We start from the raw sequence: 15,519 nt of genomic DNA, 5'->3' as shown, positions 1-15,519 counted from the left end.
AACAAAAGCCTGTTACAATAAGCAAAGCTTCAACAGAGCTGCTACTTTTCGGGCCAGGGAAAGGTTCCTCCCTATAGGAGGAAGATGTGCTATGTAAAATGGCTGCAAGGTCGCAGCCTTGAGGGCGCTGGAAGTCTATTATCCTATCCCACATTAAATACTTTGGTGAACTTCAAACGTCCGTTCATCTGCAACCAAGCTGGCAAACTTTAACTGATATCTCAAGCAGGTAAAAAATAAATTAAAAGAAATCCTTACACTGATGTTCCTTGATTCACACTGTTAAATGGTTCATTAACATGTAATTCTGGCTAAGAATTACATTTGAGACTCCTTGCTCAGATTTTGGTTAACAGTACAAATCTTTGAGAAATTCAAGTTCTTATTAATCAATAATTTGTCAGCTAGGCTACATTCAGGCATCAGCTGCAACTACAGAATAGGTGCACTGCCTCAGTGCTTTGGAAAGACATAATCTAGAACACTACTAGCAGACAAAATATCTGTTACTAGACAGCACAGGTGCAGTACAGCAAGACAAAAACATATATTCATGTGTGCTGCGGACCAGCCGGAGAAAGAGGATTTCACCGCCCAGGGTCAGAAGGGAAGGGGTAAGGAACTGAAGTAGCACCGATGGATGGGGTCAGAAGGACCAAGACAACTGATGGTTGCAAGGCAAATTTTATTATGCTACAGTTGCAGATTATCTAGACTAGAAAAAGGAAAGCTGCCAGATGGTGGTTTACATTATCTACAGACTGTCTCGGCTCAAGGTTAACTTCCCTGGGAGGAAACCCATAAACCCAGAATCATCAAAAATAACCTGCATGTGCATGGGGGAGACAGCTTTGCTTGTCTCATTTTACATTCTTTCTGATTTCTGGGCCCTGGTGATTTATCTCCCATGGAAAGGAGAAAGGAGGGGAACAAGTAGGGACAGTCCCTTCGAGCAGCGGCGGCATGCCTGGCATGTCCTTACCTGCTCTCAAGGCTGACTGCTTCCCACAGGTCCCCTTTTTATTTTTTAACTTTTGCTGCAAAATAATTCCATGAAGTTTAGTGCCGAGAGTAGTATACTGTTGCATGAGGATACGAAACAGACATGAGAAGATTATTATCAATAATAGGCAAATTATGGCCAGGGTAATAAATCCTGACAACCTTCCGGTAATCCAAGACTGAGGGTTTAACCACTTTAAATGATCCAGTAAAGTTTGAATTACATCTTCTGGCGAAACATCATCAAGATGTGTATTTTGTATACCCTGAATTTCAGCATTTAATTTCTTAAGATCAAGACTAATATTATTATCTGACCAAACACTCAGCAGATGCATTTTTACTTTTTCCCATTCCCAAATACAGTCATTGTACTTTTAAGGAGTAACACACATCCATGTATATTTTGCATGACAAGCTAGATGCATCCTCAATTTTAATGCTGCCATCTGATCTCTAATCCCCAAAATTGCGTTTTTAAATTCATCTAACTTGTTATTAATCTGTAAATCTACGTGACTTTGTAAAGATAAAGCAAGACTGGTATGTTGAGATAACTGATTAGCAAAGTGAGCATGATTAATACTCTGTGAAAGAGCAAGACCGGCAGTAGCCACGGTAGCAGACAGAGCAGCCGAGGCAAGTAAACTTACTATTAGCCACCCAAGAAAGCGTCTCCTTCTCTGCAAGGCTTTAGAGAGTTCCACCCATGCCTGTACTCCAGTATCTTCATACCAAGGTTCTCTCAGATGTACAGGCACCATAACATATATGGGTTGCTTTAGTATAAGCACAGATTGCGTTCCTGCAGAAGGGAACATACAACTGCTAAAAATACAATTAACACAGCTAATATTATATCCTCCTTTGGAAGAATTACCAATGTTAATAGAACCAAAGAAAAGTGTATATGGAGGAGCAACACAAGTTATAACAGGTGTATTGGAATAAGTTAGAGCTAGTTTCCATATATCCCAGTTCTTTTGAAATGTGATAAACCTATCTATGATGGGAATAGAAGAGATAAGAATTGACACCTTGGTATAATCTATAGTACACCATATTTGGTTATTATTCGAAGATGCACTGCAACGTTCAAAAGTGGACCCAGGAAAGTTAACGCTCATAAAAGGAGGAAATTGATTTTTTGATTTTCTGTTAAGAATAGTAACCTTATGTCCAGCTATAAGTATCCCTTGTCCTCCAAGTAAACACTTCATACAGAAATAATTTCCTGAATCTTCACCTGTAACCTTGGCTATAGTAATAGCGGAATCCCTAAGTGGTGAGGTGTATGAGATTTGACCTTTAATATTAATAGGTTGCCCATTTTATACCAAATGATGGTATCCTTAAGATACTCTCGTCAGCTGGTAGCCGGGCATGTAAGAGTAATGTTGGTTCCTGTAAAACGAAGGATGCCTGGAGAGCCTGACAAACTAACTGATTGATCCGTTCCCTCATAAACATCTGTATGCTCATAACTAATAGCCTTTACACATCCAGTTTCCAGATTCAATGGGCTAACACAGACAGGATGGGCACTAAACCAGTTAGTATAATTTACAGACATATTGATTTGTTTTATATTCCCAATAAGAGGCCCATAAACAGTTATCATTGTAAAATACAGGAAACTCTGCTTCAGACCAAGATATGGGTTGTAATAGTGGAGGATAAGGTACATAGGCCCAGTAAGTTGCTGCATTAACAGAGGGAACACATGAAATAGTTGCCAACATAGCCAAAAATAAAGTTACAGGTGTAACAGGATTATTCTGTTGTTTCACTGACTCTTGAGCTCATGAAACCAGTTGTTTAATTTGTCCCCAAGTTGGAACATCACTCCTTTGAGTTGTCCTGGCAAGTGCTCTCCTCTTCTTTTTCTTCTTCTGAATCAACACTGTCAAATTTTCGGGAGAGATGCAGAGCTTCTTCATCTTCTGAACTAGTTGTGAGCTGTGGCGAGCCATCTATTTGCTTGACTAAGCACTCAGGAAGCCAGCAAGGTCCAGGCGCTGATCTGGGAAAGATACACATGTGACCACGTCCCCAAATCAACACAGGATCAGGACCACACCAAGTGCTGGTTAACGGATCTTTCCAGAGGACCTCCGGAGATTGAGAGGCCAATCTTGGCTCAGCCACCAACCTTCCCCCTGCAGAGCAGCCAAATTTGTCAACAGTGAGAACATTTAAAATAAACGGAGCATGATTTATAAGGTTATGTGGCGTTGTTCTATACAATTCCCCCCTTTTTATTTTTTCAATAGTTAGCTTTAAAGATCTATTTGCACGTTCTATAATACCTTGTCCTTGAGGGTTATATGGAATGCCTGTAATATGGGTAATTTTGTAATGAATTACAAAATGTTGCAAAAGCAGCGGGCCCATTATCTGTTTTAATAATTTTGGGAATGTTCATGGAAGCAAAACAATGTAATAAATGAGTGATAACATGTTTAGTAGCTTCTCTGGTCTGTGCTGTAGCACAGAGGAAACCAGAATAAGTGTCGATAGTGACATGAACAAACTGTAATTTCCCAAAAGACGGGATATGAGTAACATCCATTTGCCATAAATGTCTAGGTAATAATCCACGAGGATTAACAACATAATGTGGAACAGGAAGGTGAGGTAAGCATTGTGGGCATTGCTTAACAATTTGTCGGGCCGCTTCACCACTAAGGGAAAATTGTGTGTGTAATGTAGCCGCTGACTGACGGTGTAAAGCGTGCAACTGCTGTGCTGCTTGTGAAGCAGTTTGATCATAACTTACCATAATATGAGGGTGTCCAGGACATGGACCATGAGTATCAAGAGTATGGAGATAATGAATGCAGTATATTAGCCATTCTTGACAGCATGACGAACGGAAAGGAGGAGTACGGTAAATTGGGACATGTCCTGCTTTAGGGAAAAGAGATTGAGGAGGAGGAGTAACTTCAACTCTATTCTTGGGAGGAAAATGTACAGGATAAAGATCACGTTTAGATCGAGTTAAAACGTCTGCAGTCGCATTAAGTTTAGTCAATGGACCAGGCAAGTTAGAATGAGCACGGATATACAGACCTGCGACAGGACCATCATGGGAACGAATAAGCTGTTGAAGCAAACGAAAAGAGGATGATAATTCAGGGTTATTAGTATGTCCTATGCTCACAGTCTCCAGAAGAAATCATATGCTAATAAGATATTTACTATCAGAAAACAGATTAAAAGATATAGAAGGCAAACGTTTAAAAGACATAATGACAGCATACAGTTCAACACGTTGAGCTGAAGTCAAGGAAGTTTCTTTAATGAGGTTTGTTCCGTCATCAATGGTTACAGTAGCCACTCCTGAAGAAGAACCGTCCGTAAAAACCAAAGGTACATGAGGAACAGGCTGTTGCCTAATTATAGAAGGAAAGATATGAGTTAAGTTTGCTGAATTGGATCAATTTATCAGCAGGATAATGGCATTCCAAGGTACCTGAAAATGCTGCAAGAGCAAGACCCCATTCATTACTATGTTGAAAAAGCCAATCTTGTTGACTAACTGAATAAAGGATAATAATTTGAGAAGGTTCTATACTTATAGGTTGTAAGCATCTAGTTCTACCTTGCATTATTAAATTACTAATAAGTTCATAATAAGGGTTAATAACTTTAGAGGGTGTAGTTTTCATATGAATCTATTCAATAATTCCAACAGTTTGCCATAAGACGGCAGTAGGCACATGAGGAGTTGGACAAATTATTAAGAAAATTGGAAGGTGAGTATGAATTCTAGTTAATTGTGTAGAACTGATAGATCTATTGACTATTTGTAAAGCTTGAAATCCTTCTGGAGTCATAGAGCGTGAAGAAGAAGGATCTGAGTCACCTTTAAGAATATCAAACAAAGGCTGTAATTGAGCAGTAGTAAGTTTTAAGGAAGGCCTTAGCCAATTAATATCGCCAAGTAATTTTTGAAAAGCATTTAATGTTTTTAAATTATCAACTCGAATTTGCAGTTTTTGAGGCCTAATAGTAGTGTTATCAATATATTTTCCCAAATATAAAAATGGAGATTGTCTTTGAATTTTTTTTGAGGCAATGACCAAGCCAAATGATTGTAAGGACTGTTGTAAAAATTGAAAAGCAGTCTCTAATAAAGAAATATTATCAGTGGCTAAAAGTATATCATCCATATAATGTATGAGATATAACGATGGAAACCTTTTTCTCACAGGAGTCAAGGCCTGAGCCACATATTTTTGGCATAATGTAGGACTATTTGCCATGCCCTGAGGCAATACTTTCCATTGAAATCTCCTCGTGGGTTCCTTAAAATTTAAGGCAGGCAAGCTAAAAGCAAAATGTTTTCTATATTCAGGAAACAAAGGAATAGTGAAAAAACAATCTTTTAAATCTATAACTAAAAGATGATAATTGTGTGGTATAGCTGTTGGAGAGGGTAGGCCTGGTTGAAGAGCTCCCATTATTAGCATAGTTTTATTAACAGCTCTTAGATCCTGTAATAACCTATATTTTCCAGATTTTTTCTTGATAATAAAAATAGGAGTATTCCAAGGACTACTGGAAATTTCTAAATGCCCTAATTGTTCCAGTACTAATTGTTCTGCAGCTTCTCATTTCTCCTTTGTGAGGGGTCATTGGTCCACCCATACAGGGTCATCAGTCAGCCAAATAATTGGATCAGCAGTGAGTGGAGGAGAATCCAAGGCCCCTAAGAAAAACCCAAACCTTGTCTATCATATTTTATTTTCACATCAATAGGATAGACAGTTCCTTGTTGATTTGTTCCCAGCGCTTTTGTGGGAAGAAATCCTTGATCCAACATCATATTAGAGACTTGAGAGTTTGGACTATAAAGTAATACTCCCATTTCTTTTAATATATCTCGGCCCCAGAGGTTTAAAGGCAGCCCAGGCAAAACATAAGGCTGGAAATATCCTGAATGGCCCTCACTATCTTGCCATAAAAAAAACTGACTACTTTGCATAGGAGAAGAACTTTGTCCTATTCTGTGAAGTTCTGTAATAGTAGGACTAATGGGCTAACGTTTAGGCCAGTGTATCTGCGTCATAACAGAGACATCAGCTCCAGTGTCTAACAAACCTGAAAAAACCTTTCCATTAATGGTTCATTTCATTTCTGGACGTTCTTTCCCTATCTTCTGAATCCAGTAGGCAGCATTAGACGATCCAAAAGCCTTTGTTTCTCTCTTTTGATGTTGTAAACTTTGTCCATGAGGTACAAAGGGCAAAAGTAGCAATTGTCCAATTTTATCACCAAGAGAAATAGTTATTATATTTTTAATAGTTTGTGCCATGACTTTTATTTCTCCTTCGTAGTCAGAAACCATGACTTCTGGCATAACAGTTAAACCTTTCATGGTGACACTACTTCTTCCCAATAATAGTCCCATCAAACCCTTGGGTAAAGGTCCACAGATGCCTGCAGAGAGGGCCTGAGGACCCATTTCAGGAGTTAATACATATCGGGCGGAGGTACTGAGCTCCAGTCCTGCGCTTCCTGGTGTTGCTCTGGAGAGCGAGCATATTGTATGTTTTTGTTTTTGGTTAATGTCTGATTGATAATTTGAGGAGGATACACAGACATTACCCTTATTATTTGTTGGGGCCGGGGAAGGCCCCGGGAGGAGTTTCCCGACAGTGGTGGCCCATCCTTGTGGGCCACTGAGCAACAATCTGTGCCCAATGTTTCCCCCTATTGCATTTAGGGCATAAACCAGGGATTTTCTGACCATCTGGAGGTTTCTGAGTAGGGAAGGAAGGACTAGGGTTAGAATTAAAAGATCTACATTCTCTAGCAAAATGACCTGCCTTTCCGCATTTAAAACAAGTCTTTGTTTTCTTTTGATTGTTTTTAAACCCCACTTTAGTTAATGCTGCAGCCACAGCAGCACCCTGTATATAAGTAGGCCCAATGTCTGCACAAAGGTGAATATAATCCTCCAATGTTCCCCGTTTTCTCCAAGGTCGAATCGCAGCCTGACACGCATTATTAGCATTTTCAAAAGCAAGTTGCTTAACTACAATCATACCAGTGAGTCCGTCCACAATGAGTCTCCCCACCGCCTGTGACAACCTATCTACAAAATCAGCATATGGTTCATCAGGTCCCCGTCTAATTGTTGAAAGATCCTCAGTTTTGTGTGTAGAAGGTCATTTCCTCCAGGCTTGTAATACCAAATGATTTATTTGAGGATAAGCAACAAAGGGATAAGTTAATTGATCTTGTAAAGAAAGATATTGTCCTTCCCCAATCAGCATATGATAATCAACTGGAATATTATGGGCAGCATTCTTGTCTGCTTGTTCAGCAGCCCGTTCATAAAAATCAAACTTCCATATTAAATAATCTCCACCATTTAAACAAGCTCGTGCAATAGACTTCCAATCAGCGGGGGGAAGAGCTTCTCCTGTCAACCATAGCAGTAGTAAAAGGAGCAGTGGGCCCATATTGAGCACAGGCAGAAATTCAATCTTTCAAAACTTTCAAAGGGAGAGCCTGATGCCCCCTAGTAGCTTGTTGAGGATTATTAGGATCAGGTCTTTCTATGACGGGACAACAGAAAATAGGATCTTCTCCTCGTTTTATTGCTCCTTGTACAGCGTGCTGCAAGGGACTGAGCATTTTTACAGATGTGGATTTTTGAGGAAGACAGTCCTTATTAACCTGCAGCTTTTTCACTGACTTATCTATCACAGCCATTAGAAAATCATCCTCAGGATATTTCTCTCTTTTATGTTTACAAGCCTCATCTGTTAAGTCAAAATGTTCCTCTTCATCTAAAATATTTAAATTAATTAGCTCTTTCGGTTTAGGAAGTGGCGACACAGTAGCTGATAATACAGTCTCTCCTTCTGTCAGAGGCTTATGTTTTTCTGACTTTACATTCAAATCAACACTATCATGAGAAGAATCTAAACATATTTTTTATCAGATTCCACAAACTATATGTAACAACAGGAGTATGAGTAGGCCCTCGAGACTTGTAATAATTTTTTAATCTTCTCCAACTTTCTGCCAGATTTCTATGTCAACAGAGCCGCCATCAGGAAACCAGGGAGATACACCATGGATATGCTGTAAAAATTCAGTCAACTGTGAGGTAGAAACTTTATTACCCCGAGCTTTAAGCATCGAAAGTAAAACCTGAGCAAATAATTCATACATCTTTGAGCCCTTTTGCCCCATCTTATTTTACTTCTGACTATTGCCTTATGCCTCTATTAGTTCCACTTTTACTGGTGGCCACACATATTTTGCATAAGGGTTCTCTTACCTGCACTTTCTTTTTCTTTTAATTGCCTTCACGCTTCAGGTCCCTGTTCGAGTGCCACTTGCCGCGGACCAGCCGGAGAAAGAGGATCTCACCGCCCAGGGTCAGAAGGGAAGGGGTAAGGAACTGAAGTAGCACCGACGCATGGGGTCAGAAGGACCAAGACAACTGATGGTTGCAAGGCAAATTTTATTATGCTACAGTTGCAGATTATATAGACTAGAAATCGGAAGGTTGCCAGATGGTGGTTTACATTATCTACAGACTGTCTCGGCTCAAGGTTAACTTCCCTGGGAGGAAACCCATAAACCCAGAAGCATCAAAAATAACCTGCATGTGCAGGGGGGAGACAGCTTTGCTTGTCTCATTTTACATTCTTTCTGACCTCTGGGCCCTGGTGATTTATCTCCCATGGAATGGAACAAGGAGGGGAACAAGTAGGGACAGTCCCTTCGAGCAGCGGCCGCATGCCTGGCATGTCCTTACCTGCCCTCAAGGCTGACTGCTTCCCACACGTATGTTGCCTTGTTTAAGCCTCAAGCGCTCGATCCTTTGTTGAAATACAATAATTTCATTCCTATGGTTTTCAATACCAAAAACTCAACCTCCAGGAGGGCTAAAGTCTAATTTGTACTCCAAACCAAGTAGCAATGCAGTTCGCTACTACTGAGACTGAATCCATAAAGACTTCAAGACCACGTCCAGAAGACAAGTTATTATCTATAATACCCTAGAAGGTCTGAAACATAATTATCATATACATAGCTGGTCCTTCAGAGCTTTTTACCTATAACATGTTTTTTGATGAAAGTTATTTAATGTACTGGAGATAACTGTGACTTACTGATCAAATATTTGAATACTTATACTTACCTGGGATTTCATTTCTGCTGAAAGAAAAAGGAAGAACAGGACTCACTAAAAAAAAAAACAAACTTTAGAAGTGAACGTAAAAATCTTAACACACACTATCACTTTTGGAAGCAGCATAGAGGGGCAGTCAATGGTAAACACTGGTGAAATAGGTCAAAACTCTAGGCCAAAAATCCATTATTATTATCATCAGTGACAGTACCACAACTGTGCCCTTCAGAATTAATAATCACTCCTAAGAATCTTCATTTGGCACCAGATGATGCGGTTAAGAGAAACACTCTGGGAGGTTTTGAATCAGACTTGGTTTTTTGTTAGCCAAGTTACAGGAGAATTTTTAAAGTGGGGGGAAGGGAAGAAGGAAACGGACCAGGAAAAGAATTTAAGCCATCATCTATAAACCAACAAAGCACTGATAGTTCCAAACATTATGTCAGAAACTAAAATGACTGATATAGGCTCAAGTGGTTTATAAAACCTATAAAAAGACTACACCAGCAAAGTCCCCATTTATCTGTAGAGTTCAGAAACTAAAACAAAGAATATTTTAGCTTAAAAGCTTATCTCAAGAGAATCATATACACTTCACATGAATAAAAATACCTGAAACCAAACATTTTTAAAAGCTCCAATACCCAAAATATAAAGAAAAATATTAATTCAGAAGACTCAATCAATCCATGATAATCACAAAATGGCTGGGCAATCTCTATCTCCCTTCCACACTAACCATCCATCCCATGGAAGACCAAGGGAGATCAGACCTTCCAGACTTACCTTCCAGACCTTCCAGACACCTGGCTGCTGCAAAATTCTATGGAGACTCCTTGTGCAACAGCAGTTTCCCATCTCTTGTGTCTCTCCCTATCATGATCATGATCATGCAGGAAGCAAGTCTGGCTGTGCTATTTCTTATCATTGTCTGTCACCCATCTGCAGCATGGTATTGTACAGATAAGGAAAAAGTAGTTCCCTTTCCCCCAGAAGGTTGAGGCTCAGGTACAGGGTAATTCTCCTGTGCACACAGTCATTATTTAGGCCGACTCAGTGACTTCAACAGGCTTAATCATGTGATCAGGTTTGTTGCCAGCTGCGTAATGCTCCCACATCTGTAGATAGAGCCGCTCTAGGTCCATTGTGTATTGTTTGGTGTTGAACAGAGGGCTAGATGTTCTCTGCTTCCAGACTTTGCCACGAATTTTCTTCAGGTATTCTAGATCAGTTCCCAGTTTCACAGCTATGTCTTCATATTCTTGTCTATTTTGAGCAATAAGCTCAAGACAGCCTAAACAAGTGAGCTGGGAAGCTGCAACTCGGGAAGCAAGAGTCTCTCCTGGCATAGTCACCACGGGTGTCCCTGACCAAAGGGCATCCATCCCTGTGGTGTGTCCATTACAGAGTGGAGTGTCCAAGCAGACATCAGCCAGCTGGCCTCTCCGAACATGTTCCTCTTTAGGAGCAACAGGTGAAAAAATGATACGCTTCTGGGGAAGGCCCATATTTTGTGCATACTGTTGAATATTAGGTTCTCCTACTGCTGGAAAACGCAACAGCCACAGTACGCTATTGGGAACACGCTTCAGAATATTTGCCCACATCTGCAAAGTAGATGGGTCAATTTTATATAACTGATTGAAGTTACAGTACACAATGGCATCTTCCGGTAACCCGTACTGAGAACGGGTGGTTACAATAATGGTACGGGGAACCTCCTCTCCAGTGGCAGCCTTAATGTTGATCTGGGTAGTTGCCAGTCCATTGCTAAGACTGAATCCATTAATTGTTATCTGAATTTGTCCTCTGTTAATCATTTCAATAACTGCCTCTGCAATAGTATTCATAGGAATGACAGGCATATTAAGAGCCGTATTACTTCTGTCTGCGTTGTCTCCTCCATCAGGACATTTCATCTTGACAATCTGCACATCTGGGAGACTATCAAGAAATGCTTTGAGGTCGATGCCATTCAGCACAATCCGATTGTCATAAATGTGCCCATTGGACTTAAAATCGATGACTGCCTTCTTCTTCAGGTGAGGGAACATATTGGCATGATCACCAATAAAGAAAGTATGGGGCATATAAGCCAGTTTCTCAGAATACTGCTCAGCAACTTCAGCAGGTGAAGTTTCCTGATCAGTGATGATATAATCCATGAAAAGCACGCCACTTGTCCCAGGGTAGCCCAGCCACATTGCCTGAATAGGAGCTGGCCTGAGAGCAAAGAGTTCATTTCGAGCACCCCTGGTATAACCATTCATATTTACAAGGATGTGTATACCATCTTGATGGATGCGATCAGCTGCTTTCCCATTGCATGGAATCTGAGAAAGATCAATGAAATGATGGGCTTCTGCCATCACCTTTGCTCGGAAGTTTGTGCCATCATCTGGGCTCAGGGCATAACAGAATACCTCAAATTTATCAGGATTGTGCATGCCTGGAATAGACTGCATAAGATGAGAAGTAGGATGATTCCCAAAGTCAGAACTCACGTATCCTACACGCAGTCGACCATCACTGAGCTTCAAGTCTTTTGGATGTTCGTACGGTGGTTTATGAAGGGCACTGATCTCATCCAAGCAGAGGTTCCCATGGCTCTCAGCCATGAGAACCTTTCTGAAGCCATGAGAAAGAGGATAGAGCATACTATGATGAGGCTGCACAGAAGGCAACCTATTCTTCTCCAGCTGGTCAGCCACAATGCTGACCAACTTCTTCATTCGCTCATCATAGTCTGTCCAATCACAGACAATCTGCAGGCAATGAGCCAAATCACAATAAGCGTCAGGAAAATCAGGTTCAAGCTTCAGAGCAGTGCGATAAGAAGCAATTGCTTCTGGAATATTCCCTGAATACTTGTGGATGGAAGCCAGATTGCTGTGGGCATCCGCAAGTGCAGGGTTAATCTGAATGGCACGAGTATAACACTGCAAGGCTCCCTGAACATCCTGCATCTCCTTTAGGGTGTCTCCCATGTTACAGTAGGCATCAGCAAAGATAGGACTGATTCGAACAGCCTCCTTATAATGCATCAGAGCTTCCTGCAGTTTTCCCTGCTGCTGCAATACACTTGCTAAATTTGAATGGGCAACAACAAACTCTGGGAAGACTTCTAATGCTTTACAATACAAGCGAACTGCCTCTTCAATGTTTCCCTGGTCTCCTTTGATATTGGCTAGGTTATTCAGAGAGTCTGCATGGGTGGGACACAGCCGCAGAGCTGTATTATAACACTCTTCTGCTTCGGCAACACTGCCCTTCTCTTCCAGAGCGTTGGCTAGGTTGCAGTAAGCATCAGGGAAATGTGGTTGCAATTCAATAGCTCGCCTGCAGGTGTCTATTGCCAGATCTATCAGGCCTTGCTCATAGTATACACAAGCCAGGTTGGCACGTACCACTGCATGATTTGGGCTCAAGCTTAGGGCACAAAGGTAAGCTGCCACAGCTCTGTCAAAAATCCGTGCCTCTTTCAAGACATTTCCTAAATTGATATAAGCATCCAGAAAATTGGGGTCAAGGGTGACAGCCTTTTCAAAGTGATGAATTGCAAGCCAAATCTCCCCTTGTGCATTGAAAACACAGCCAAGATTACTCCAAGCTACTGCAAAGTTCGGTTGCGTCTCCATTGCTTTCAAATAACATGCCTTGGCTCCTTCCAAGCGACCCAGGGCTTTGAGCAGGTTCCCCAGGTCACTGCAAACACAGTACAAATCAGGATTGCACTGAAGAGCAGAGACGTAAGCTTGTACTGCCCCTTCCATGTCGCCTGCTGCTACCAAAGCGGCTGCCAGGTTAATATAACCATCGATGAAATCTGGTTTGAGATGCAATGCATGCCGGTAATGCTCAATCGCTTCCTGCAACTGCCCTCTTTCCTTGTACACATTCCCCAAATTCGAATAGGCTTCTGCCAGAAGAGGGTTCTGTTTAATTGCCAGAGTACTAAAGTGGGCAGATCTGTCCAGCCTTTGACACTGGAAGTGTAGAGATGAAAGTAATAAAAGTACTCCAGTATTGTCTGGCTCTTGTCTCCACAGCTGCATGCAGTGTCTCTCAGCTGCCTCAAAATCTCCTGCCTGATATTCTCGATGTGCCAACTCAGCTAACCCTTGGAAGGAAAGCATACGTTTCGTTGGTTCTGTGCTGTCGGCCACGTTGCCCACAGAAGACGCCATCTGGAGCTTCTGGAGAGAGTGAGAAAAAGGGGTAATTGAGTCCCGCTGCCGCCACTACTGGCAAGAATGTTTCTAGAGGTAGCAAACACGAGGGCAGCAGCCATACCACTGCTTTGGTAGGCTTAAGCGGCGGCAACAGTTACAGGCACCGAACCTTAGGAACTCTGGTTGGCCATCTACCTCTCATGCTCTTGAAATCTTAATTCTTAACCCTGCCCTCTTCCACCATTTTTCTCCTAATCAGGGAATAAAAATTACCTATACACTTGCCTTAGAAGAAATCAAAAGTCAGTAGTCCAAACACTGTTTAAAATTTTGTTTTCTGTCCAGTTGGGAAGGAAATACATGATTGACTTTACTTCATCATTCATGTAGTCAATGTGGAAAACATTAGGGCCGTGAATTTCAATACAGTAAGATCAGAAAATTTTAAATTGGCCTTCCCAAACCACTAATAAGTAACCGATGTTGCATATAATGCTAAAATCTTAGAGACTGAGTTTGATATTTTAAAAGTTCTGAAAGGATTAGCTAATTTCTCCTCATCATACTTCTCATGCCTCAAACCTGAGTATTACTTTTTTAAAAATAAATTTATTTATCTTTATTTATTTATTTTTATTTTGGCTGCGTTGGGTCTTCAATGCTGCGTGCAGACTTTCTCTAGTTGCGGCGAGCGGGGGCTACTCTTTGTTGGGGTGCCTGGGCTTCCATCACAGCAGCTTCTATTGTTGTTCCACAACTCTATGGGTTCCTTTTTAGGTCCTATGAAGAACCCTAGAAATTAGTTCGTGGAATTATAGGTTTTTGCAAAAATTGTCAAAAGTGAGATATTTTAACTTCCATCAGTTAAGACCAGCGTCTCTTTCTTTGCCAATTTTCCTTCTATCATATTCCGTTATGTTGGATCATATTGGAATGGCCACAGGCTTTTTTGAAATCTGGCTAAGGAGATTTTCTTTTTTCTGTGGTACGCGGGCCTCTCACTGTTGTGGCCTCTCCCGTTGTGGAGCACAGGCTCTGGACGCACAGGCTCAGCGGCCATGGCTCACGGGCCTAGCCGCTCCACGGCATGTGGGATCTTCCCGGACCGGGACACGAACCCGTGTCCCCTGCGTTGGCAGGTGGACTCTCAACCACTGCGCCACCAGGGAAGCCCTAGGGAGATGTTTTAAGTGAGGCTATTATGTGATTTTCAGACACCGCCATATGTAATTGACTATATACTATCCCATTACAGGAATAACTTCCAGTACTCATACTGACTACTCTACTGACTTAACTAGCACAAGACACAGAAGCATAAGGACAAACACCACCTTACAATATAGCCATGTCTTGCACTTCACAGCTCTCAAAGCATGTGCGTTTGAAGAAGAAAAAAAGAACTGAAAAGTACAAAACCAGAAGCTAATCTGTGGAAAATTATTTCAATCATCAGGCATGTGAAAGATAAGTCAAAGATTCAGTTCTCATCAATGCTTAGTCAAAACGGAAATTTTCTTCTGTCAAGAATATACTCCAGGGGCTTCCCTGATGGCGCAGTGGTTAAGAAGCCACCTGCCAATGCAGGGGACAAGGGTTCGAGTCCTGGTCCGGGAAGATCCCACATGTCACGGAGCAACTAAGCCAGTGTGCCACAACTACGGAACCTGCGCTCTAGAGCCCGTGAGCCACGACTATTGAGCCTGCGAGCCACAACTACTGAAGCCTCCGTGCCTAGCGCCCGTGCTCTGCAACAAGAGAAGCCACCGCAATGAGAAGCCTGTGCACCGCAACGAAGAGTAGCCCCCACTCCCTGCAAGTAGAGAAAGCCTGCGCACAGCAACGAAGACCCAACACAGCCAAAAATAAATAAATAAATAAATAAATGAATGAATGAATATACTCCGTCAACAATGTGTGTAATGGAATGGTGTGAATGAGTATTTTATCAGAATCCCTGTAAAGCACAAACCTATAGCAGTACTGAAATCAGTAATGCATTTATAATAGTAAATACTTATGAGGAAGTAATCCATAGAGGTTTTCTCAAAGTTAACAATGAAAATTAATGTGACATTATCAATAATAAATTGTGAAGCTGAAATAAACTTTTCTAAACTATTAATAACTAGAAGCAAATTCTAATCAACCATGGTACAAGAAATCTATGTCTAAAAACTACAA

The 15,519-nt window shown here is 41.3% G+C and overlaps 1 long non-coding RNA gene and 1 pseudogene across 2 annotated transcripts; one reads left to right on the top strand and one right to left on the bottom strand.

The window, feature by feature from the left end:
• Positions 1-876: 876 nt before the first annotated feature.
• Positions 877-13,359, bottom strand: LOC132593702 (UDP-N-acetylglucosamine--peptide N-acetylglucosaminyltransferase 110 kDa subunit pseudogene; annotated as a pseudogene).
• Positions 8,081-15,210, top strand: LOC132593703 (uncharacterized). 2 transcript variants are annotated; one of them, XR_009559446.1, is made up of 4 exons: positions 8,081-8,417; positions 11,073-11,205; positions 13,213-13,368; positions 14,591-15,210. It is a non-coding gene; the product is annotated as an uncharacterized lncRNA (long non-coding RNA). The 2 variants fall into 2 exon arrangements; XR_009559445.1 differs by having other exon boundaries at positions 8,082-8,417; positions 13,213-13,381; positions 14,591-15,209.
• Positions 15,211-15,519: the final 309 nt, after the last annotated feature.

This window comes from Globicephala melas, chromosome 17, assembly GCF_963455315.2.
Source record: "Globicephala melas chromosome 17, mGloMel1.2, whole genome shotgun sequence".
Classification (NCBI taxonomy): Eukaryota; Metazoa; Chordata; class Mammalia; order Artiodactyla; family Delphinidae; genus Globicephala; species Globicephala melas.
The sequence above is the reverse complement of the archived record's forward strand: the minus strand, read 5'-3'. Positions and strand labels throughout refer to the sequence as shown.